At 43.8% G+C, this 24,497-nt stretch overlaps 1 pseudogene; it reads right to left on the reverse strand.

Annotated features, from left to right (window-relative positions):
• Nucleotides 1-22,471, reverse strand: LOC141134398 (alanine--tRNA ligase, mitochondrial-like; annotated as a pseudogene).
• Nucleotides 22,472-24,497: the final 2,026 nt, after the last annotated feature.

Raw genomic sequence — 24,497 nt, forward strand, 5'->3', positions numbered from 1 at the left:
TCAGTTCTCTCCTGCCCACCACGTGTCATGTCCGGTGTCACTGTGTTTTGTCTGTGCGAATTTCAGTGCCACCTCCAGAACCCCGTCCAGGTTCTCACAGCTTCCACTTCTATTGGCGGAGCCCTTCGAACCGCCAGCCTTACCACCCATCGCCGAGCAGACAGAACAGTGGAGAGGCCCTGAGGGGGAGGAGAGAAGAGATCACATGAACAGAATTCCTGAATACACATGGATCAGACATAAAATAAACCCCCCCACCCCCCTTACCTTGGGCACCTGACATGCACACAGCACCTTCCCAGAGCTCTGCCTGCTGAACAGCATCACCGCAGAGCCTGGGCAATGCTCACACAGCAGGAAGACTGTCTTCATCAGGACCTGCAGGGGGGGCACCACACACCACCATTACTTATGGGAGAAGACAATACGGGAGGTTCTCTAACCTCTGATGACTTCACTCCCACACCTTTCACTGACACTCTATTGTCCTTCCATGCTCTTCCACCTCACTGTTTATCATCAGGTGGCTCTCCTGAGACTGGATGGGAGCAACAATCAGCCTGATAATAGGGAGCGTGCCTGAGGAGCACAGAGGAAGAGTTCCAGGGAGATGAAGGGAGGGAAAGTTCAAGGGAGGCGAAGGGGGGGAGATCCAGTGAGGAGGAGGGAGAGTTCCAGGGAGGCAGAGGGGGAGTTCCAGGGAGGCGGAGGGAGGGGGAGTTCCAGGGAGGGGGAGTTCCAGGAAGGTGGAGGAAGGTGGATTTCCAGGGGGGAAGGACGAGATTCTCTATATCAGGAGAGGAAATGGCGATATCTCTCACTGGAAGAGACTCCTCCTCCACACAGTCCACTATGAGGGGACGCTGGCCATGCCTCTCCAGCAGACTCGGGACGCTCTCTGCAGCCTGGGGGAGGGGGAAAGGAGCATTAGAATCTGATTGGTGGCAGGAGATCTCCCAGAACTGAATTCCGCTCTATTCCAGGAGATCCTTTACCTGGGATGATTCCATCCAATGAAGAGCTGTGAAATCATCCGGCCACACAGTATAAAATATATTATCCCCTGCCCCTATCCCCATGTGTAAGATAGCCCCACCCCTCCTTTACCTTTCTCCCTATCGCCATCCACACAGCTTTGTTGGTCGATCATTGCAAAGCCTTGAGAGATGCCTGTAGTTCCTTCCTCTGCCACTGGGGCATGGAGGCGATGTCCACACTCTGCAATGTAAAGGAACAATGACACGGTTATGGCGGCTGTGTTGGAGCTTCCAGTGATAGATTGTCTTCCTCGATCACACCTCACCCCACCAATGTGAAATGTATTTTTATTTTGGTGTCATGTTTTTTTTTCCCCCATCGGTACCCCTTCTTTTTAGTCTAAGTCATGTGACCACTTTTCTCCCCCCTGTTGTGGGATATAGCATCACCCGTTTTCCTAACGCCCCCCCGGTGTGAATCCTGATACTCCAATCTTCACTCACATCCGTCACAAGTCCGACCTCCTTGGACAACCTCCAAGCATCATTCAGGGAGGGGGTCACCATCTTCATCCACTCAACAATGGAATCCACTTCCCTGCGTGGAACCTGTCCCGTCTCCCAAGCCTGGAGAGAAGATCAGAGAATGAAGGTGACCCTGGGAGGTCTTATATTTTATTGTACAGGATCAAAATAACAGTAAATTTCACAGATTTTTAATTCTTAATCATCATCAATAATTAAAATAATTATAATTAAAAATTGTATCATGCAGAGGATTAGATGGATGTGTGCTGGACGGGGCTTCAGATATCTGACCTCTCTGGCTTCTTCTCTGGTAACGGCGATAAGGCGGACAATCCCTCTCAGGAGAGGTTTCTCAGAGATGATCACCAAATCCTCAATCGCTCCCGTCTTCTGAAGGTGTCTGCATATAAACAGAAAATTTCAGGAGAAATCGGGGGATCCAGGAGAATCTCAGTATGAATCCAGGGGTGGGGGGGTCCAAGAATTTTTTTAGAGGAAGCCAGAGGTTCGGGTGTCTCAGGAGGAATCAGAGGAAATCCAGGAAATTTCTTGAGGAGTTGTGGGGTGGTTCATGAGAACTGGAGAAATCAGAGCAATTGGGGGGTGGGTGCAATGAGAATTACGCTAATCAGGGAAACCTCAGGAGGAATTGGGGGGGGTTGCAGGTGGCTGTAGGGTAGGGGATCCAGGAGAATCTCAGGAGGAATCGGGCTTGGGGGGGGCCAGGAATTGGGAAGGGAATACAGATGAATCACAGAAGGTATGGGGGGGCAGGAAACCTGAGGAGGAACCTGTCTAGGGGGTGAACAGGGGAATCCCAGGGGGATAATCATGAAAATTAGGGGAATCCAGGAAACCTCAGGAGGAATTGAAGGGGTTGGAGGTGGCTGTAGAATAGGGGATACTGAAGAATATCAGGTAAAGTTAGGGGGGGTCATAAGCATTTGGGGAACCCAGGAAACCTGAGGTGGAACATGTCTGGGGGTGATACAGAGGTATCCAGGGAGGGTATAAAGAGAAATGAGGCAACCTCAGGAGAAATCAGGGGGGTTGGAGAGTGGCTCTGGGGTAGGGAATACTGAAGAATCTCAGAAGGAATCAGGAGGGGGGACACAGGGAACCTGAGGAAAAATCTTTCTAGTGGACAGAGGAGAATCTCAAGAGGAATTGCGGAGGGGGGTTCATAAGCATTTAGGCGATCGAGGAAACCTCAGGAGAAATCGGGAGGGGGTGGCTAGGGGATACAGAAGAATCTCAAGAGGATCAGGAAGGGGATCCCAGAGAATCTCAGGAGGAAGTGGTGGTAAACCTAGGAAAAGGAAAAGGTGGGAGGGGTTGGGCTCGGAGAACCCTAAGAGGAATCAAAGGGTGAATAGAACACAGGAGAAAATAAAGTATTAGAGGAAATAGGTGGGGGAGACTGGTGGCAGGAAATCTAAGGAGGAATCTTGGGGTAGGGGGAAATCCAGGATAATCTCAGAGAATTCAAGGGGATCCAATAAAATCTCAGGAAAAATCAGGATAGAGGGAGGGAATCCTCTGGAGGAATCACGAAGGGGGGTGGATCCAGGAAACCTTTGGAAAAATCAGTAGGAATTGGAAAGCATGGCGTTGGAGTTGAGGATTGCAAGAGAATCATAGAAGGAACTAAAGGGAATCCAGGAAAATTTCAGGAGAGAGACATGGGGGAGAATGGTGACTGGAAGGGGAGGTGGAAGAATCCAGAATAATCTTGAGAAATCGAGGGGCAATCCATGGAGGTATCAAGAAGAATCAGGATAGAGAAAGGGAATCCAGAAAAGTTTTAAAAGAATTGGCAGGAGGGGTGGATCCAGGAGACCTCAGGAGGAATCAGGAAGTGGTGGGGAATATTGGGGAATCCAAGAGAATCTCAGGAGAAATTGGAAAGTGGGGGGGTGGGGGAATCTTAAATAAAAGAATTAAAGGGGGATCCAGGAGAATATCAGAAAGAATCCGGGTGTAGAGAGTCCAGAAGGAGTTGAGGGCAGGGGTAATCAGGAGAACCCAGGAGGAACCAGGAGAGGGAAGGCGATCCAGGAATTTCAGGAAGGAGACACCAATTGGGACACACATTCAATTGGGAAAAACTTGTCTCTTACGTGCCGCAGCAAAGTTCCACCGACGTCTGTTGAGCAGCTCTGGAGGTCGGACTCAGCATCTCCTGAATGGGAACCCCCACTGAGACCACATGTACCGGATCTGGGTACACCTGGGGGAGGGGAGAAAGGAGGAGACCAGAGGTAGAGGAATGTCAGGCCACAACCACCAATGGTATGCTGTACAGTCCACCCACCGGTCTGTCTGTTAAAACTGAACTCCATCCAGAAAGCAAACACTTCTATATACGAGGTATAGCCTTACCATCACAAAAACTCTCCTCCTCCTTCTTATCCCCCAACATCTCTCTCCATGTGACCGAGGGACGCTCCTGTGCACAGCGAACGGCTGCTGCCAATATCTCCCTATGGTAAATGTCTCCCAATTATGTTGGACTTCCTTGAGTGGGAGGTTACAATCTGCGCAGCACCCGGTGGTGACCATCCACAGGCACTCACTGACAGCTACGCCATACGAACAGCGCTGTCTCTTCCCACCCACCAAAATCACCACATGCCCAATGTTTCATGGGAAATGTAGTTCTTTTTGGGTGCAAAAGTGGAAAAACACTAAGTTTTGTGCAATCCCTGCAGACAGATTCCAGATGGAAGCTGACATGTGGTGTAGGTGGCCTTCTTCATAAACTCTCCTAATATACCACCAATCAGATTCAGAGATTTAAAGGAGGTTTGTATCTGATTGTTGGCTGAGGTATTGATACATCACAAACAGGAAAAGAAAGGGTTCCCAGACTAGATGGTGGAGGATAGAGCACTACCCCCCCAAACCCATTGGAAGTTTTTGGTCCAAATAAAATATAGGAAAAAATATGAATTTTGAATTTCTCTCAGAAGAAAGAAGCTTCACAAATAAACATTTAACAGATGTACTTCTAACACGGAATTCCCAGAGCACTGTGGGTTATCTACAGATGGTGCACAGCGGAAGCTCCTTTCTTTCAGACTGTCACTCTAACTGAAAACTTTCTAAAGAGCCTGAACACAGTAGGTAGGGGGAGGAGTCACTGCTATAAGGAGAGGGTGAGGAGTCATTGCTCTGGAAGAGAAGGAGTCACTGCTCTGAAGGGGGAGGAGTCAGTGCTTTGGAGAAGGGGGAGGAGTCACAGTTCTGGAAGGGGAGGGGTTGTTGCTCTGACTCTTGATAGTAAAAGAACTTGTGAGTTCCCTCCCCGGACTCTGGATGGATTACACCCATTCAGGGCATGGTGATATAAATGACATACCTCCTCCACACTGCGAAGACCCGGGATACTTTTGGCATCTGTGAGTGGGATCTCCGCAGTATAAACTTCCTGATTCTGTCCAATCAGGTCTTGGAACTTCTTCTCAACTTCCTGCAGCTGCTGACCGCTCACCGGCCCCTAAAATATACAAACTGCGTAAGAGAATGCACAAAAAGGAACAAATAATCTGTCAGTATAAAAACACCCAGAAAGGGGACATTCCCAGAGACCTCCTGGGAGGGGCTTTCTGAGAACACAACAGAGAGGCGTTATTCACTGAGACCTCATGGGAGGGGCTTTACAGAAGATTCAATAGTTTGCTGTTTTTTTTTGTTTTGGGGGGTTCCATGTAAACAGGTGCAAAAAAACAAATGTGGAACTTCTATTACCAACCAGGAAGGAGAGCCCACCATTAACTAGGGAGGAGAAAGAGTCCACCAATCCCACCACTAACCAGGGAGTAGATGTCCACCAATCCTACCCCTAGCCAGGAAGTAGATGTCCACCAATCCTACCACTAACCAGAGAGGAGATGTCCACCAATCCAACCACTAACCAGGGAGGATAAAGAGTCCCCCAATCCCACCACTAACTAGGGAGGAGAAAGAGTCCACCGATCCCACCATTAACCAGGGAGTAGATGCCCACCAATCCCACCACAAACCAGGGAGTAGATGTCCACTAATCCTATCACTAACCAGGAAGGAAATTGAATCCACCAATCCTACCACTAACCAGGGAGGAGATGTCCACCAATCCCACCCCTAACCAGTGAGGAGAAAGAGTCTACCAATCCCACCACTAACCAGTGAGGAGAAAGAGTCCCCCAATCCCACCACTAACCAGGGAAGAGTCCACTCCAACTGGGAAGAAGTGGAAGAGACACTTGGTAGAAGAGGATTTCCAGTGTCTGTCCCCCTCGGGCAATGAAAACTGGGGGAGGAGCAACTTTTCCCTACTAGGGGTTGGGCAATTTACCTCAGAGATCTTCTCCCTTCAATGAACTGGCTTGCAGTTTTCTAGATCCCACCACTACGTGTTATCCCGCTCCTCACCGTGATGCTGACATCAAACTGCAGTCGCTCAGCAGTGACATGTGACCCGTGCTGTGCCGCACTCTCCCCCAGAACCAGGCGCAGGGCGAAGTTCAGCAGATGGGTGGCGGTGTGCTTCTCCATACACGCAGTGTGCTGTGCCTGCAAGGAGACAGGAGCATAGTGAGATCACAGCCCAGCAGCTGAGGACACCCCCAGGACTTCTCACATATACCTTATCCAGGAACAGCACCACATGATCTCCAACCCTCAGGTGTTCTGTGGCCATTACCTCATGTAGGACATAACCTCCAGCCTGGTGTAGGTACTCCACCGGAAACAGGACATCCTGTGTGAAGCACAGAAAGGTGCATGGTCAGTAGAAGGATTTCTCAAGGTCTGTACAGTTATCTTATGGAGGAAAGGTGATCAGTACAAGGAGGGATTCTCTACTGTAAGAGCTGTGTATGGAGGAGTGATGATCAGTAAAGGGATAACTTCTTTACTGAAAGTGCTATATAAATGGTGAAGAGGTGATCAGTACAGGAAGGGCTTCTTTACTGTAAGCTATAGCTGCCCTGGGGGCAGAAGTCATTTGCCCTTGGGGGGGGGGGGTATTGCTGGGGATTGATGTTGGCACCCTCCGCTATCTCTTGGTATTAGCTCTCCATGTAATATAGAAAGGATTGATCCATGTTACCTGTTGTAGGGAATCTCTTACCTTCTCGCCTTCATGCACAGTGTGTAGTAACAGGTCTGGTCCAGGATGACCCCACAGTGCTGACCTCTGCTGACCGCACTGTGTAATGACTGGTCCTTGTACAGCATCAGGATGGTGGCCGGGCAGGGACTGAACACTGCAGACAGAGAACCCCGGTCACTCTCTAGATGTATCAAGTCAAATATCAATACCCCGGTATCAGTACCTCAGTATCAATAACCCAATATCAGTACCTCAGTATCAATAACCCAATATCAGTACCTCAGTATTAGTGCTTCTTAGATACACCATAGACCCTACCAAGAGCCGGCATCCTGACCATATGGTACACAACCCTCCCCCTACAATAGTATGCTAACCAGGCTGGAGATGACTGAACTTACCATATTTCCCATCATCCCCCAGGGTATAGCCGTATTTTGGGGAGTCATCAGTAGCCGGGACCCCCTGCACTGTAGTTCTGTTAGAGAGTGGATTTCCCGCTGCAGACCACCTACAGCCCCCTCTGCCTGTTGATTCCTCAACTTTCTCTGAGAACATAAAACTCGATCAGGATAAAACTACAAAGAAAGAGACAAGTCCTATCATTAAGGGGCACACTTTATTTCACAATACCAGCTACATCCCGGTCACACCCACTACGTACTGGTAGAACATACCAAGTATCTCCTGGTCACACCAAGCATGTCCTGCTAGAACATAGCAAGAACCTCCTGGTAGACCATAGCAAGAACCTCCTGGTCACACCAAGCATGTCCTGGTAGAACATAGCAAGTACCTCCTGGTCACATTAGGCATGTCTTGGTAGAAGACATGCTCCTCCTCTGCATAACTCCTGCAGACTGTTGTTCCTCCTCTATGTAACTCCTGCAGACTATTGCTCCTCCTCTACGTAACTCCCGCAGACTGTTGTTCCTCCTCTGCGTAACTCCTGCAGACTATTGCTCCTCCTCTACGTAACTCCTGCAGACTGTTGTTCCTCCTCTGCGTAACTCCTGCAGACTATTGTTCCTCCTCTGCATAACTCCTGCAGACTGTTGTTCCTCCTCTGCGTAACTCCTGCAGACTGTTGTTCCTCCTCTGCGTAACTCCTGCAGACTATTGCTCATCCTCTACGTAACTCCTGCAGACTATTGTTCCTCCTCTACGTAACTCCTGCAGACTATTGCTCCTCCTCTGCGTAACTCCTGCAGACTATTGCTCCTCCTCTACGTAACTCCTGCAGACTATTGCTCATCCTCTACGTAACTCCTGCAGACTATTGTTCCTCCTCTACGTAACTCCTGCAGACTATTGCTCCTCCTCTGCGTAACTCCTGCAGACTATTGCTCCTCCTCTACGTAACTCCTGCAGACTATTGCTCATCCTCTACGTAACTCCTGCAGACTATTGCTCCTCCTCTGTATAACTCCTGCAGACTATTGCTCCTCCTCTACGTAACTCCTGCAGACTGTTGTTCCTCCTCTGCGTAACTTCTGCAGACTATTGCTCATCCTCTACGTAACTCCTGCAGACTGTTGTTCCTCCTCTACGTAACTCCTGCAGACTATTGCTCCCAGGAACTCCTCACCAATGACCGTGTAATGATGAGGACTCCTTATTAATGACCGTGTAATGATGAGGACTTCACCAATGACCGTGTAATGATGAGGACTCCTCACCACTGACCATGTAATGATGAGGACTCCTTATCAATGACTGTGTAATGATGAGCACTTCGCCAATGACAGTGTAATGATGAGGACTTCACCAATGACCGTGTAATGATGAGGACTCCTTACCAATGACCGTGTAATGATGAGCACTTCGCCAATGACAGTGTAATGATGAGGACTTCACTAATGACCGTGTAATGATGAGGACTCCTTACCAATGACCGTGTAATGATGAGGACACCTCACCAATGACTGTGTAATGATGAGGACTCTTTACCAATGACTGTGTAATGATGAGGACTCTTTACCAATGACTGTGTAATGATGAGGACTCCTTACCAATGACTGTGTAATGATGAGGACTCCTCACCAATGACCGTGTAATGATGAGGACTTCACCAATGACCGTGTAATGATGAGGACTCCTTATCAATGACCGTGTAATGATGAGGACTCCTTATCAATGACCGTGTAATGATGAGGACTCCTTATCAATGACCGTGTAATGATGAGGACTTCATCAATGACCGTGTAATGATGAGGACTTCACCAATGACCGTGTAATGATGAGGACTCCTTACCAATGACCGTGTAATGATGAGGACTTCATCAATGACCGTGTAATGATGTGCACTTCACCAATGACCGTGTAATGATGAGCACTTCACCAATGACCGTGTAATGATGAGGATTCCTCACCAATGACCGTGTAATGATGAGCACTTCACCAATGACTGTGTAATGATGAGCACTTCACCAATGACCGTGTAATGATGAGCACTTCACCAATGACCGTGTAATGATGAGCACTTCACCAATGACCGTGTAATGATGAGGACTCCTCACCAATGACTGTGTAATGATGAGGACTTTACCAATGACCGTGTAATAATGAGGACTCCTTATCAATGACCGTGTAATGATGAGCACTTCGCCAATGACAGTGTAATGATGAGGACTTCACCAATGACTGTGTAATGATGAGGACTTCACCAATGACCGTGTAATGATGAGGGCTCCTCACCAATGACCGTGTAATGATGAGGACTTCACCAATGACCGTGTAATGATGAGGACTTCACCAGTGAAGGTGTAATGATAAGGACTCCTCACCAATGACCATGTAATGATGAGGACTCCTCACCAATGACCATGTAATGATGAGGACTCCTTACCAATGACCGTGTAATGATGAGGACTCCTTATCAATGACCGTGTAATGATGAGGACTTCATCAATGACCGTGTAATGATGAGGACTCTTTACCAATGACCGTGTAATGATGAGGACTTCATCAATGACCGTGTAATGATGAGGACTCTTTACCAATGACCGTGTAATGATGAGGACTTCACCAGTGACCGTGTAATGATGAGGACTCCTCACCAATGACCGTGTAATGATGAGGACTCCTTACCAATGACTGTGTAATGATGAGGACTTCATCAATGACCGTGTAATGATGAGGACTTCACCAGTGACCGTGTAATGATGAGGACTTCCCCAGTGACCGTGTAATGATGAGGACTTCACCAATGACCGTGTAATGATGATGACTCTTTACCAATGACCGTGTAATGAAGAGGACTCTTTACCAATGACCGTGTAATGATGAGGACTTCACCAATGACCGTGTAATGATGATGACTCCTTATCAATGACCATGTAATGATGAGGACTCTTTACCAATGACCGTGTAATGAAGAGGACTCTTTACCAATGACCGTGTAATGATGAGGACTTCACCAATGACCGTGTAATGATGATGACTCCTTATCAATGACCATGTAATGATGAGGACTCTTTACCAATGACCGTGTAATGAAGAGGACTCTTTACCAATGACCGTGTAATGATGAGGACTTCACCAATGACGGTGTAATGATGAGGACTCCTCACCAATGACCGTGTAATGATGGGGACTCTTTTCCAATGACCGTGTAATGATGAGGACTCTTTACCAATGACCGTGTAATGATGAGGACTCCTCACCAATGACCGTGTAATGATGAGGACTCTTTACCAATGACCGTGTAATGATGAGGACTTCTTTGAGGAATTCACAAATAAATGTGTACCTAAAGACATGGTGACACTGTAGGTACACTTGTAGTAGCGTTCCAACGTCCCAATAGTGGATCAATGAGTCTATAGCAACTAGAAAAATGGACTTTCAAGGCACCCGGGTATACTGACTATAAAAGGTAAAAATGGTTTTATTTGATTATAATCTACATAAATAGAGACAATTAATATAAATAACACAATCCATAGAGAAAAATGATTTTTGTATGTACTTAGTATTTCCTGCCCTACATACAACCGAGACACCACTTATTGTAACATATATGTAATAAAACATTCAGAAACAAACGGGGAAGAAATTCCCAAGCCGATGTTACGATTGTCGATGTAGGTTGGTGAATTATGGGTCAGGTTGTAGGTCCGGGTTCGTATTTTCTTAGTAGCTCTAGAGATTTCTGCTGGGTGTATATAAAATGCATGGATAAGTATAATACATATGTACACAAGGCATACTTCAAAATAAGATATAGAACATTAGACAGAGTATAGGATGAGCTCCGACCGAATAGAACAGCCACATGGGGACCCCATAAAGGATTTGGTCATCTGGGGGCAAAGCAGTAAAGCCAAGTAACTGGGGAACCTTCATTGTCCCAATATATAAATTAAAATATAGGTTTTGTAGAGCTTGCTATAAAATAGATCATTTATTTAATCCTCCAAGTAGCCACTAGGGAAGGGGGAGGGGACCAATTTGTCCCAAAAGGAAGATTTCCAAGAGTAAATATTAATATCTAAAAAAGGAAAAAGGTTGGGACTTTGAATGAAGTGTGTGGTCATGCGTGGGCATTACACTTCCATCCCTGGGAATCATTTAGAAGAAAGGAACATTTTTGGGACTTTGAATGAGATGTGTGAGCAAAAAACAAATCCATGACATCATCAGAAAAGGTTTATTAATAAAGATGCATTGGACCTGATGCATAGCAAGTATGACGAGCTGATGGGCATGTAATACATATAAACATCATACATATTGCACAAGCATTAAAATCCAAGGGACATTGTAGTATACAAACATGCTAAAGTAAAAAACTGCATTAATAGGCTTGACGCGTTTCGTGGATTCGTTCCACTTCTTCAGAAGCAATTTCAGAATTCATGTCTATAAATAATAAATATCCAAAATTATTCCAATGAATTAAACAAGGATGCAAGGGAAGGAAAAAACCCAGACACCCAAAATGGCTTACTTAACAGCTCTATAAGCAGTCATACAGTGCTGAAGCCTGACGGTCAATGGAGGCCGGGACACATCCCCGCCGGGAGCTGAGGGGGCGCCAAACTGCAGACAGCCAAGGCGGAGAACACCACACTCCGGGGGAGAGAAGAAATGTGTGCAGGGGGAGCTGCAGGAGGATGCCTGTGCACAGCTCCAATCGGTGTAAAGTGTAAATACAAAAAAAACAACTCAAAAGGACAAAATGATGACCAGAAACATATAATGTAGCTGGCCAGGGGGGGGGGAGGCCCATGAAGAACCAGGAAACCCATAAGAGCAGAAAAGAAATGATAGGACATCCTAGAATCACAACAGACCAATACTGCCCAGGGATTCAGGACTGGCCGAAGATGAAATTGAAAGGGCAAAGAAATTAGGTAAGGATACCCATAAAAAACAGAGCAAAAAAACAACAACAGAGGAAGAAAGAACCACTGGGGAGCCTGGAGTGATGAGGGGATGAAGTGCACTGTCCTAGAATCACCACAGACCAATCTTGTCCAAAAATTCAAGGAACCCCAGAGAGGCACAAGAAAGGAAAGAACCCCCCAAAAATCATATTTCTTGGGGGGGAGGGAAGAGAGAATGAAAAACAGTGTACCTAGTGATCTGTATGTGAGTGCCATGACTTCCATGTGTGATCCAAGGAGCGTCCAGTGTAGAAGGAAAGAAAGAAAACTCCCCCAGGACTGCCTGATATACCCGCCAGGGCAGCCGCACAAGACGCCCCCAGCGCCACGCTGGGTGTGTATGACTAGGGCTTACCCCCCAAAACAGCTGACACGCTGCCGCCAGCGTCGGCGGAGACACCCAACACACACTAAGCTGGACAACATGCCGCCGCTAATGAGCCCCCGGAGAGGAGTGGCATCACACACAGCGGCGCGGGTCTTCACTTTTTCTTCAAAAGATGAAAGTGAAAAAAGTCCCAGTGCTGAATAGCTATGTATTGGCTCCTGAAAAAAATCAATAAACAATCAAAGAAACACGATAGAAATGTGTATAAAAAAATGAAATATATAAAAATAAAAATGAAGAGTCCAGTGGACAAAATAACAATGTGCAATGGTGACTAAATCGTGATGAGTGGTGAAAAATATATATATATAAAATAAGTCCAGAAAATGGTGAAAAGCCGTTGATGAATCTTCTCAGTGGATGCAACAAATAGAAAAGGTGTGATGAGAGGTGAGATGACAGATGAAATATGAGATCACAGAGCCCTTACCTTATAAGACATGGGAAAATGCCTCAACCACCATGGTGAGTAGATGGGAGTTTGAGACCAGCGGCTTCATCCGGAAAGTAGATGGTAAATGTAGGGCCGGATCAGGATGAATCCGGATGAATATAAAAAAGAAGAACAAAAGTTAGCCTCCAATCGTGTAGTACCATAGACCAAAATGTCATAAATAAAAAAGCTGTTCAGGGCAATGAAAAAGTAACGTACAGCATGTACTTAGTCTGCTTGTCTTCAGCAAACTGTTTGTGGACTTTCTTGTGCATCATCTTTAGAAGAGGCTTCCTTCTGGGGGGACAGCCATGCAGACCAATTTGATGCAGTGTGCGGCGTATGGTCTGAGCACTGACAGGCTGACCCCCCACCCCTACAACCTCTGCAGCAATGATGGCAGCACTCATACGTCTATTTCCCAAAGACAACCTCTGGATATGACGCTGAGCACGTGACCTCAACTTCTTTGGTGGACCATGGCGAGGCCTGTTCTGAGTGGAACTTGTCCTGTTATACCATTGTATGGTCTTGGCCACCAAGTGCAGCTCAGTTTCGGGGTCTTGGCAATCTTCTTATAGCCTAGGCCATATTTATGTAGAGCAACATTTTATTTTCAGATCCTCAGAGAGTTCTTTGCCATGAGGTGCCATGTTGAACTTCCAGTGACCAGTATGAGAGAGTGAGAGTGATAACACCAAATTTAACACACCTGCTCCCCATTCACACCTGAGACCTTGTAACACTAACGATTCACATGACACCGGGGAGGGAAAATGGCTAATTGGGCCCAATTTGGAGATTTTCACTTAGGGGTGTACTGACTTTTGTTGCCAGCGGTTTAGACATTAATGGCTGTGTGTTGAGTTATTTTGAGGGGACAACAAATTTACACTGTTATACAAGCTGTACACTCACTACTTTACATTGTAGCAAAGTGTCATTTCTTCAGTGTTGTCACATGAAAAGATAGAAGAAAAGATTTTAAAAAATTGTGAGGGGTGTACTTACTTTTGTGAGATACTGTATATTTCTGAATAAAGATGTACACATTTTATTGATTTTATTTATGGGTGTGGCTATAGGTTCCAGTCATTGACTATACAGTTTACTTTCTTTCTCAATAATTTTCAGAATTCTTTGCTAGGACTTTGCTGAGGACATGTTGACTTAGTAAGTATTGAAGTCAGTAGACCGGTAATAAAGCCACGTAACTTGTATTCCTAGAAGTAGGGGGACAATTCTGCCATCTGGATTTTGCACAGTGCATGTTTTCCTTTAAACACTGTCATTTATTTGATTAAATTAAAAAGATAATTATCTAATTAAATATCAGTTGATATCCACATCCCTTATATTTGAATACATTTACCATTAAGTATAAGAAATGTTACTGATACCATAATAAATTAATAGAAAAAAAACATGTTAAATTGAGAGTTTTATTCATCTATCATTAGGACCAAATACTAGAAAAAGCTAAATATGAACATATTTCTAATTCATCCATATCATAATCTTTAACAAAAGTTTACAATGTCCTACAGATAGTTCATATCTGTTGATAATCTATTATAGACTGATAATCAATTTCTTGTTCAATTATGTTTTTTTTTTTTAAATAATTATAAAACTGCTAATAAATTTTAAAGCATTCATGGAAGATTGTCTGCTTTATCAGGAACAGCAACCGTGATGAGTATGACAAATGATATAATGCTATTGGCATAGGCCACAATGCTTTTCCTCTTAGCTAAAGCTTCTGCCCCCCTTGTTCCAGCTCTCCTTGTCAGAACACCAAAGAACCATTGTGCAGGGAATGTGGAGTTCCAAGGCCTCCAGGTTACCTGCCGCCTTGGCACAGAGCAAAAAAAAAAATGCTGCAAACACCCCTTGGGAATTGTTAGATGAGTGACTGCAGCCGAGCACTACAACACTCAGTAACACCACTGACATTTAATCTCCAGTTTCTTTGTCCAGAAAAAAAAAGTTGTATACATTCTATTCAAGTTCTACCATTGCTTAAACCTATTGCCATTGTCACATTTATACATTTGAAACTCTTTTGATTCATATTTATATAGAGAGAACTACACTATATGGCCAAAAGCATTTGGACAGCCGACCATCACACCTTTATAATCTTGCTGGACATTCCGTTTTAATTCCATGCCCCTCCCCCTCCCATGGCTATAACAGCCTCTACTCTTCTAGAAAGTCTTTTCATCAGATTTGATGTGTGAATGTTACAATGTGTGGCTGGTCAGTGAAAAGAGCCCTTGTGAAGTCAGGTACTGATGTCGGACAAGAAGACATGGCTCATTGGTGTTTTCATTTATTCCGGCATTCAGTAGAGTGGAGGTCAGGCCACTCGAGGTCCTCAAACCCAAATCCAGCAAACCAAGTCTTTATGGAGCTGGCTTTGTGTACATTGGCACAGTCATGCTTGAACATAGAAAAGGCCTTCCTCAAACTGTTTTCTCAAAGTTGGAGGTGCACAATTGTCTAAAATGTCTTTGTATATTGTAGCACTAAAATACATCTACTCCAGTGTTGTATCTAAAAAGGTCTCAGATCCAGTTATTTTGTGATCAATTCATTTGAGCCGAATTAATTGAACAAAATACTTTACTTCAATTGTAGCACCCAAATCTGTCTTCATTTGGGTGTCACATGGTCCTGCTCCCGGACGCAGTGTGAGGATTTCACCACCAGAAGCAGTTTTGCCCAAAGAATGTGAATGTCTGGAGTGGGGCCAGGTCTGCTTAGCAAGCTACAGGTCTGTCAGTCATCTGTAACAATGCTGAAAGCCACAACCTCAGTAACATCTCATTCCACTTTAGTGCAAGCAGGCACAATCTACATAAGGACAACACAACATTGAATTCAGAAGAGCATAGATATCCCTCATCACATTTTCCATTTGGTGGACTTCACTGGCCGGGTCAACAAGTATTTGGGAGATTTTGCAAGGGGGATAATAGAAAAAATGGTAAATACAGATACAAGTACGATGAAGTACTTCAGTATATATAGGGGGCAGAGTTCTATTTAACAAGACTTTTTCTTGAAAACCCCTGAACTCTTCAGTTTGGATGGGTATCCAAATATTAAAGGAGAATTAGAGCTCAGAAGTTCAGAACATGTAGCACTGTATTGAATAAATAGAAGAAAAGTCATTATAAAATGACCTTGATGATTATCCATTTCTTATGACAGTAAAGTTAGGGTTATTCTGGTAGTCATTTCTTTTCTCTCAGTATATATAGGTGTTTCCATTTGTATAGTAAGGTTGGAAAGGCCCCAAATTTAAATACAGACACTGGCTCTATGACCTGCATGAGTGGAGCTAACATGCTCCAGCTGCTCCTATTAAAGGGTTGTAAAGTCAGAAGGTTTTTTATCTTCATTCTCAATTCTATGGATTAAGATAAAAAGCCTTCTGTGTGCAACTCCCCCCTCAGCCCCCCTAATACTACCCAGAGCCCCCTCTCTATCTATCAATGTCCACAAGTGCCTCAGCCGTCCAGGATTCTGTGTCCTGATTGGCTGAGATACATCAGCGGCGTCATTGGCTCCCGCTGCTGTCAATCAAACTCAGTTAGCCAATGAGGAGAGAGAGGGGGTGGGGCCGAAGAGCAGCCCTATGTCTGAATGGACAAATGGAGCTGCATCTCGGCTTGGGTGCCTCCATAGCAAGCTGCTTGGTGTGGGGGCACTCAACACGAGGGAGGGGCCAGAAGCTCCAGCCAGGGACCCCAGAAGAGGAGGATCCGGGGCTGCCCTGTGCAAAACCACAAAGTATAACATGTTTGTTATTTTATTAGAAAAAAAACAAGACTTTACAACAATCACTTTAAATCTACTTTACATTGCCGTCCATCTATTGAAGTATTTGATGACGATGGAAGTGGTAGAGCAATAGGGGGGTCATGTACCCCCCGCATTTTAATTTCAAAATACACTTGACCTTTAAATAACATTGCCATTAATTCTGTATTATGTGAAATATTTGTTTTATGTTTTTAATCATATTATGCAATGAATGAATTGCATTATGCAGATTAATTATGGGTTATGTGAAATGTGTATTAGGTAATGAATTTGCTAAAATAAAATGTCTGAATAGCTGAAAGGGAAACAAATCCATGAATACATTTTGTTTCTTTGAGCTCCAGTTGATTATCAGATCTAAGTGCTTGTGTTTTATGAAACATGTCTATGTGATGAAATTCCATTCACATTGTTCTGCTTCTAACATTGTCTTGTGTGTGTAATGCAAAAAATGGGAAAAGATGAAGAAGGTAATTCTATTATTAAAAGATCTATTATTCTGTATGATCTGTAGATATGATAATATCAGAAGACTGAATTCAATTATTTTAGGAACCTAAAAGATATAAAGGAAGAATGTGCATGGTTTGTTTACAGCCTCCTGTGTGTGTCCAGATTATTAGGAGTTTGTTATTAGCCATAGTTGCAGTGGGGCAGCTGAACGATGAATAGACTTGGGTTCATTTAGGAGTAAAATGCTCACTTAGGCCAAGCTGTGGTCACTTTAAATGTCCAGTGTTGGGAAGAAGAACAAAAAAATTCCCCTTGAACCTCACAGCAATAAAGCAGCTTGAATGGACTATGTGAATATATGACTCCTTTAGTAAAAAAAAACATGAATAGTGATCACCTGACAAAACAGGTTTACCTTGTAATAAATTGAAGGGGAAAGAACAAAAAAACAAAACAAAAAGAAAAGCGAACATCTTAAAGTGGAGCTACATCCAAAAAGGGGAAGCTCTGCGTATACCCCCCCTCCGGTGCCAAATTTGGCACCTTTCGGGGGGGAAGGGGGGATGGGTATCTGGTTTTGACAGGTACTGTCCCCACTTCTGGGAGACCTGGCTGGGGTGAGATGCAGCGAGGTCCCCCAGAAGTTTGGCCCCCCTCATCCTTCCTCTGCTGCCGGGCCATTCAGAAAGAGCAGCATGCTTCGCGCATGCCACAAGGCTTCACTGACGCTTTCCCTTACAGGCATTGGCAGCGGCAGCACCCAAGAGCCGAAGGAAACAGCGGCTGGGGTGCCAACATCACTGGATTCCAGGACAGGTTAATGTCCTAATATTAAGTATTTGTAGCTGCTGACTTTTATTTTTTTTGTGGGGGGTGGCTGGCCCTCCTCTTTAAAATATGTGTAAACTGTACATAGGTACTTCACTACTAGATAGACATGTGCACACTGAAATATTTTGTTACGGAATTTCGTTTTCGTCTGAAAAATACATTTATTTAGTTACTCCCGAAATTCGTTTTTATTTATTTCGTTTTTCGTTAAAAATTGCATTCGTCCGAAAATCCAAATTAAGGTGGAATCTGTCATTGAAGGCTTATGGTGTCTGTCGAATGTTCAAAGAAGATTGGAAGGAGCAGCTCAACTGTACGACGCCGTATAGATTACCTGCTCCGTCAAATCTTCTTAGAACTTTCAACAGACACCATAAGCCAAAGTACGTGTGTACTTAGTTCTAGATATTCTACTGCTCCTCCTCTTTGGTTACAATCAGCCAATAACATTCATCATCATCATTATTTTTATTCATCTTTTCTCCCCACATCAAATCTTTTCTCCCCACATCAAATCTTTTCTCCCCTACGTCAAATCTTTTCTCCCCTACGTCAAATCTTTTCTCCCCTACGTCGAATCTTTTCTCCCCTACGCCAAATATTGTCTCCCCTACGTCAAATCTTTTCTCCCCTACGCCAAATATTGTCTCCCCTACGTCAAATCTTTTCTCCCCTACGCCAAATATTGTCTCCCCTACGTCAAATCTTTTCTCCCCTACATCGAATATTTTCTCTCTATGTCGAATCTTTTCTCCCCTACGTCAAATCTTTTCTCCCTTACGTCAAATCTTTTCTCTCTATGTCGAATCTTTTCTCTCTATGTCAAATCTTTTCTCTCTATGTAGAATCTTTTCTCTCTATGTCGAATCTTTTCTCTCTATGTAGAATAATCTTGGACTAATAGAGTTAAGGTTAGGCACATTTGACCACAGGTTTGATGGACACAGATTGTTATTGTCATCATCATGTCGAATCTCCTATCTATATCCAACTGTTGTAGCAACGAAAACGAAAATAAAGCATTTGTTTATGTCGGATCTTTCGTTTTTCGGATTCTGCACTTTCGTTATCGTTTGTTAAAACGATAACGAAAATACCTGAAATTCGAATGAAAACGAATGCACATGTCTACTACTAGAGCCATTTTTTCTGGTTTTACACACACACATTAAAATGCACATTTTAGGTTTGAAGACTACTTAAACCCCCAAAACAGTATATTTTTTTAAAGAAAAGATCCTGTAGAATAAAATGGTGGTAGGTGAGATTTGTTTTCTGTTTTCTTTTTTTTTGCAAAAGATATTAGTGCACAAGTTTATCAAATGCAAATTTTATGTAATAATACACGGATGTTAACTTTAGTCACATTTTTTTTTCCGTAAAATATAAAATATAAGGTTGTGATGAGTGAATAGATACCCAATATGTCAAGCTTTAAAGTGGATGTAAACCCGATTTCTTTTTTTTAAATTAAGGCTTGCACCTTGTACATTAAATAAGAAAGAGCAATCAGCGCAAACAATTTAACAAAATAGATGGATATTGCAAGCTGAACACTAAAGGATTCACCAACCCCAAAATCAATATAATATGGAAGATAAGTGCAGCGCAATAAAAATTGAAAATTATAATCAGCGTGAAAACAAAGTCCTTATTAATTAATAACTGGATAAAACTTCATCCCTTGATGGGCGTTTAAATTCTTCTCCAAAGCTCTTGTACACTGAATCTGTAGGAAATGTGCTTACCAGAACAGTTGGACCTCTAAGTTATAGGAGGTCATACAGGCATGATAACAAGACACCATCGGCAAAACGAAATCCCATCACCTGGATAGTTGTCCACATCCACCAAAGCTTTTAAAGCTGGAGACCGTATAGATGGTATTGCAGCGTTCCAATTATCATCAAACAGATCCTTAGTAAGTGTATCAGAGCACCAAGGGTGAGAAGAGCCACGGGGAAAAAAAGAAACAAAAGTCCTCTTAAGTGTAGACTGATTGCTACTTTATTTCAAAACAAAAACGAAAACGAAAGTAGATATATTTAAAAGCGCTATAGGGCGCAGTGTGAAAGCACAAAGTTCATAATTGTTTTCCCAAAATCACTGGCAATCGTACCGCTGCAATGCAGGGTCAGAGCAGTGACTTGATTATACGAGAGAGAAGACGCTCAGCTGTTCGCGTCCGAACAGCTGAGAAGGCTGCGGGTGACGTCACAGGAAGACTCCGCCCCCCCGTACGCGGCGTTACGTCCAGATGGACTTCGTCAGGGAGGGTGGAGTCAGTGAGTCACCCTCGCTCCTCAAATAGCCGCCGTCAGATAGCTGGGAGTGGTCCATTCCCGGAAACGGAATACATATCCCTAGAAAAGAGAGAAACCGCTACATGGGGACACCAATACCAGCCACTAACAGGAATATAAAATTCAAGCTAAAAATGAGGAGATCAGTTGATGGGCTAAAAAGCCTCCAGAACAAACCTTAATTATGTAAATGGGCTAAAAAATATTTTATTATAAAAATATGTATAAAACCCTATTCAATAAATTACCTAAAAAGAAATTATTAGCCTGTGTGTACCCGCAGCCTTCTTTTACAAAAGTACAAACATTCAAATATTAAAATGCCAAGAGAAAAACAAATACAGAGTAAAAATCAAAATACTCAAAAGATAAAATATTGAAACCCACTCTATTTATTGGAGATAAAACAGTTAAGGTCGAACACAACATTCAGACCTCTAGGGACCCCTACCCGTGTCTCATGTATCCATAGGGATTCTCTTTGGCTTAACTGCCTAATAAAATTACCACCTCTCCAATGCCGGGTTACTTTTTCTATCCCCCAGAATTGGAGTTTTTTCGGATCTCTATTATGGAAAAACCTAAAATGTTTCGATACAGAGTGCGTTTTAAGACCTTTTTTGATGTTGTTTACATGCTCACCAATGCGGACTCCCATCGGCCTAGAGGTTCTGCCCACATACTGGAGACTGCATTCGCATTGGAGCATGTAAACCACTCCCACAGTATCGCAGGTGATTAAATTCTTAATTTTATGCGTTTTTTTAGTGGCAGTCGCTGTAAATTCTTTCCTCCTTTTTAAATTGAGCTTACATTGCTTGCAAGCCTGGCATTTTCCACAGGAATAAAAGCCAGACATGAAATTAAATATTCTATTTTCCCTGAACACAGGAGGGTCAACCACCCCAGGAGCTATAATGTCTCTTAGGGTGGGAGGTCTCCTGTATACAAATCTAGGGCGAGCTGGGAGAGTAGGGCCTAATACATTATCCCTTCTTAAAATATCCCAATGTTTGAGGATAATTTTTTCTACTTTTTTGTATTATATATTAAAATCTAGGATAATCCTGTATTGAGGGGAATTCTGATCGCTGTTAGATTTAGTAGAATCTGCTACCAACCGAGATCTATCCAAGGAACCTGCCTTGGTCAGTTCTTCTGATATGTGTTCCTGGGAATAGCATTTCTGTATGAATTTCTCTGCCATAACATTGGCCTGAGAGAAATAATCCCTATCAAGAAAGCAATTGCGTCGTAGACGGATGAATTGTCCCCTGGGTATATTGAGCAACCACGAGTGATGGTGGCAGCTGTCCAAGGGAATGTACCCATTCCGATCGGTTGGCTTACAGTAGTTCCTTGTTTTAAAAGTCCCATCATGCTTAAAAATTTCCAAATCGAGGAAGGCAATGCAGGAAGCATCTGCATTCCAAGATAAACGGATGTTCCTAGTGTTGCCATTAAGCCTAGACATGAAAAGTTGGAGGCCTACAAGGTCACCCTCCCATACCATGAATAGGTCATCTATATATCTTTGGTAGCAGACCAACTGGGGTGGCCTGCTACCAAAGACATATTCCTCCTCCCAGTGTGCCATGAAAATGTTGGCTACGCTGGGTGCAAAACGTGCACCCATGGCAACACCGAGAGTCTGAAGAAAATTTTTTTTACCATACCAAAAGTAATTTCTGGTGAGGCAAAAGTCAAGTGATTTTAAAAGAAAAACTTGTAATTGGGAAGGAAGATCAGATTTGTTTAAGGCCCATTGTACCGATCGGATCGCATCTTGATGACCAATAATCGTGTACAATGAGCCTACATCAGCCGTCACAAGCAGACTATTATTCTTAAGTGGAAGATTTTCCACTATTTGAATTATGTGTTTTGTATCTTTCAAAAAGGCTTTGGTGGTGGTTACTAAAGGTTTTAGAAAAAAATCAATATATTGCCCTAAACGTGCAGAGACAGAATCAATGCCATTGACGATCGGTCTGCCTGGGGGTGCCTGAGGGTCTTTATGTATTTTCGGTAGAAAGTAAATGATTGGTCTCCTACAGGCACTCGGAACCAGATAAGCGGCTTCCTTTTTATTCAGTACCCCACTCCTTTTACCTGAAGTAACCAAAACTTCCAATTCATCCCTAAACTGGTTGACAGGATCTCTCCCCAATACCTGGTAAGTTTTCTTATCTGCCAATAGTCTGTCCATTTCCCCGACATAGTAGGTTTTACTCATAATAACTAATCCCCCCCCCTTATCAGCGGGTCGGATGACTACATCTTTATTCTTTTCAAGTGTGCTGATACCTTTTTTCAGGAAGGAGGGGTCCCCTATTTTTCTTAATTTCAAATCCTCCAGATCACCAGTTACCATGTTCTTAAAGACTTCTACATGTCTATGGTCGTTTTTAGGGGGATTAAACACCGATCTGTTCGCTAAGTTGGAATGAGTCCCTAAATTAACTGCAGGAGCTAGCCTCTCACCGGGTTTAGATAGAAAATATCTCTTGATATTTAAAGTTCTAACAAACTTTTGTAAACTTATGTATGTTTGGAATTTGTTGAGATTCCGAGCCGGGGCAAATTTTAGGCCCTTGTCTAATACCCTTATTTCATCGTCCGTTAAGTCAATACCACTAATATTAAAAATGCCCATACCTATTGGGGCTTTTGTCTTTTTTGTTTTTCGTCCGGCTCTTCTCCCTCTCTTGGTCTTCGTTTTCCCCTGTTTCCTGTCGGGGTGTGATCCCCTGGATCCGGCCACTGGAGTTGGGGATTCCCTAAAAAAGAATCCTGATAATAGCTATCCTCCTGAGACAATGGAGCATATCTATTATTCAAATCAATAGGGGTCCTGACCGGGCCGTAATCATAATAGTCTCTCTTAGAGTAGTAGTCAGGATTGGAGTGATAGCCTCTATTCCCTCTGTTGTTTGAGCCACGGCCTCTGGGGGGACGGTTAGGTCTCTCTTGGTCCTCTCTGTAACCTGAGGTCTTATAGGGCGATTGTTGATGATAAGGTGTCCTGGTACTACCTCTCCTAGGAGGATTACCTCTTCCTCTAGGAGGATTTCCTCTCCCCCTATTCCCATTAGTTTGCCTTTTAGGATATGCTCCTTGGGAAGCATATCCAAAAGGTTGGGGAGGCTGGAGAAGTACTCTAGGAGTACCCAATGGTAATGGGTTGGAACTAGTTAGGGAAGGGGCAGTGGGAGCTGATTCTGGTGCTGGTAATTTTGTTTGCCATTTGAAAACTTCTCCACTGGAGAAATCTTTCGAATCCCTGATGAACTTACTTCTTTTTTTCTCCTGTGCATCCTTATCCCATTTGTTCATTTTATTTTTGAGTTCCCCCGACAGTCGTGAGAAATCTGAGGAATTAAGCTTTCCTTCTATTGTACTCTTAAGTTCTGTGATTTGCTGATCTAACAGTGCCATTTTTTTCCTCTTTCTAGTGAGGAGAAATTCAATGAGTTCCTGACTTTTGCTGTTGAAAAACTGGTACCATTCTAATATGGAACTTTCGTCAGCAAGACCATCATTAGGGGGAAGGTCCCACCGTAATCTTCTTGGAACTAATTTGTTTGCACCTTGTACAGTATAGGATTTCATGTCATTTGTACCCAGTCTTGCCACAAAGAGTTAATCCAGCTCTGAGCAATCCTCTTATCTTTTTTCATTGAGATAAAAACTGACACACAGAGAAATAGGAGTCTGTTCTTCCCCCTTGCTGTGAGTGACGGGTGATTTACATATCTCATGCAGGAGCCCGAGAGAGGCATTCTGTGTACTTCAGATCCCCTCCTCCTTTCTTCTCCAGCTCTCCCAGGATTGGCTGCTCCACACCTCAGTGTGATTGGGCATGCTGAAGTCATGTGGTGACTTTTTTGGGTTTTGACTGGATGTTAGTGATCATAGCAGAAGTTCAGAAATACACAGGAGAAAATGCATGTTGACAAGGGGAGTGTAGAGGTGGGCGGGGAGTCCGCTGACATCACAACTCCACCCACCAAACTCCAGACAACAGACCCACCCACAGAATCTGCAGTTTTTTGGGTCTCATAACAGACAGAGGGGAGACATTTGACAGGTAAGGATACATGCAGGAGGCGTGTTTTTGTGAATCTGGAAAGTTTTGTCATGGGATCCTGCTAGTAACAATGCTTCCCTTTTAGACTGAGGGTGCTTCACACTCCTTTCTTTTAACTTTGGACTGCCTATCAAGGGTATCAGCTAGGCAATCCAATGGCCAACTGAAGGGG

Source organism: Aquarana catesbeiana, linkage group LG03 (genome assembly GCF_042186555.1).
Source record: "Aquarana catesbeiana isolate 2022-GZ linkage group LG03, ASM4218655v1, whole genome shotgun sequence".
Lineage (NCBI taxonomy): Eukaryota > Metazoa > Chordata > Amphibia > Anura > Ranidae > Aquarana > Aquarana catesbeiana.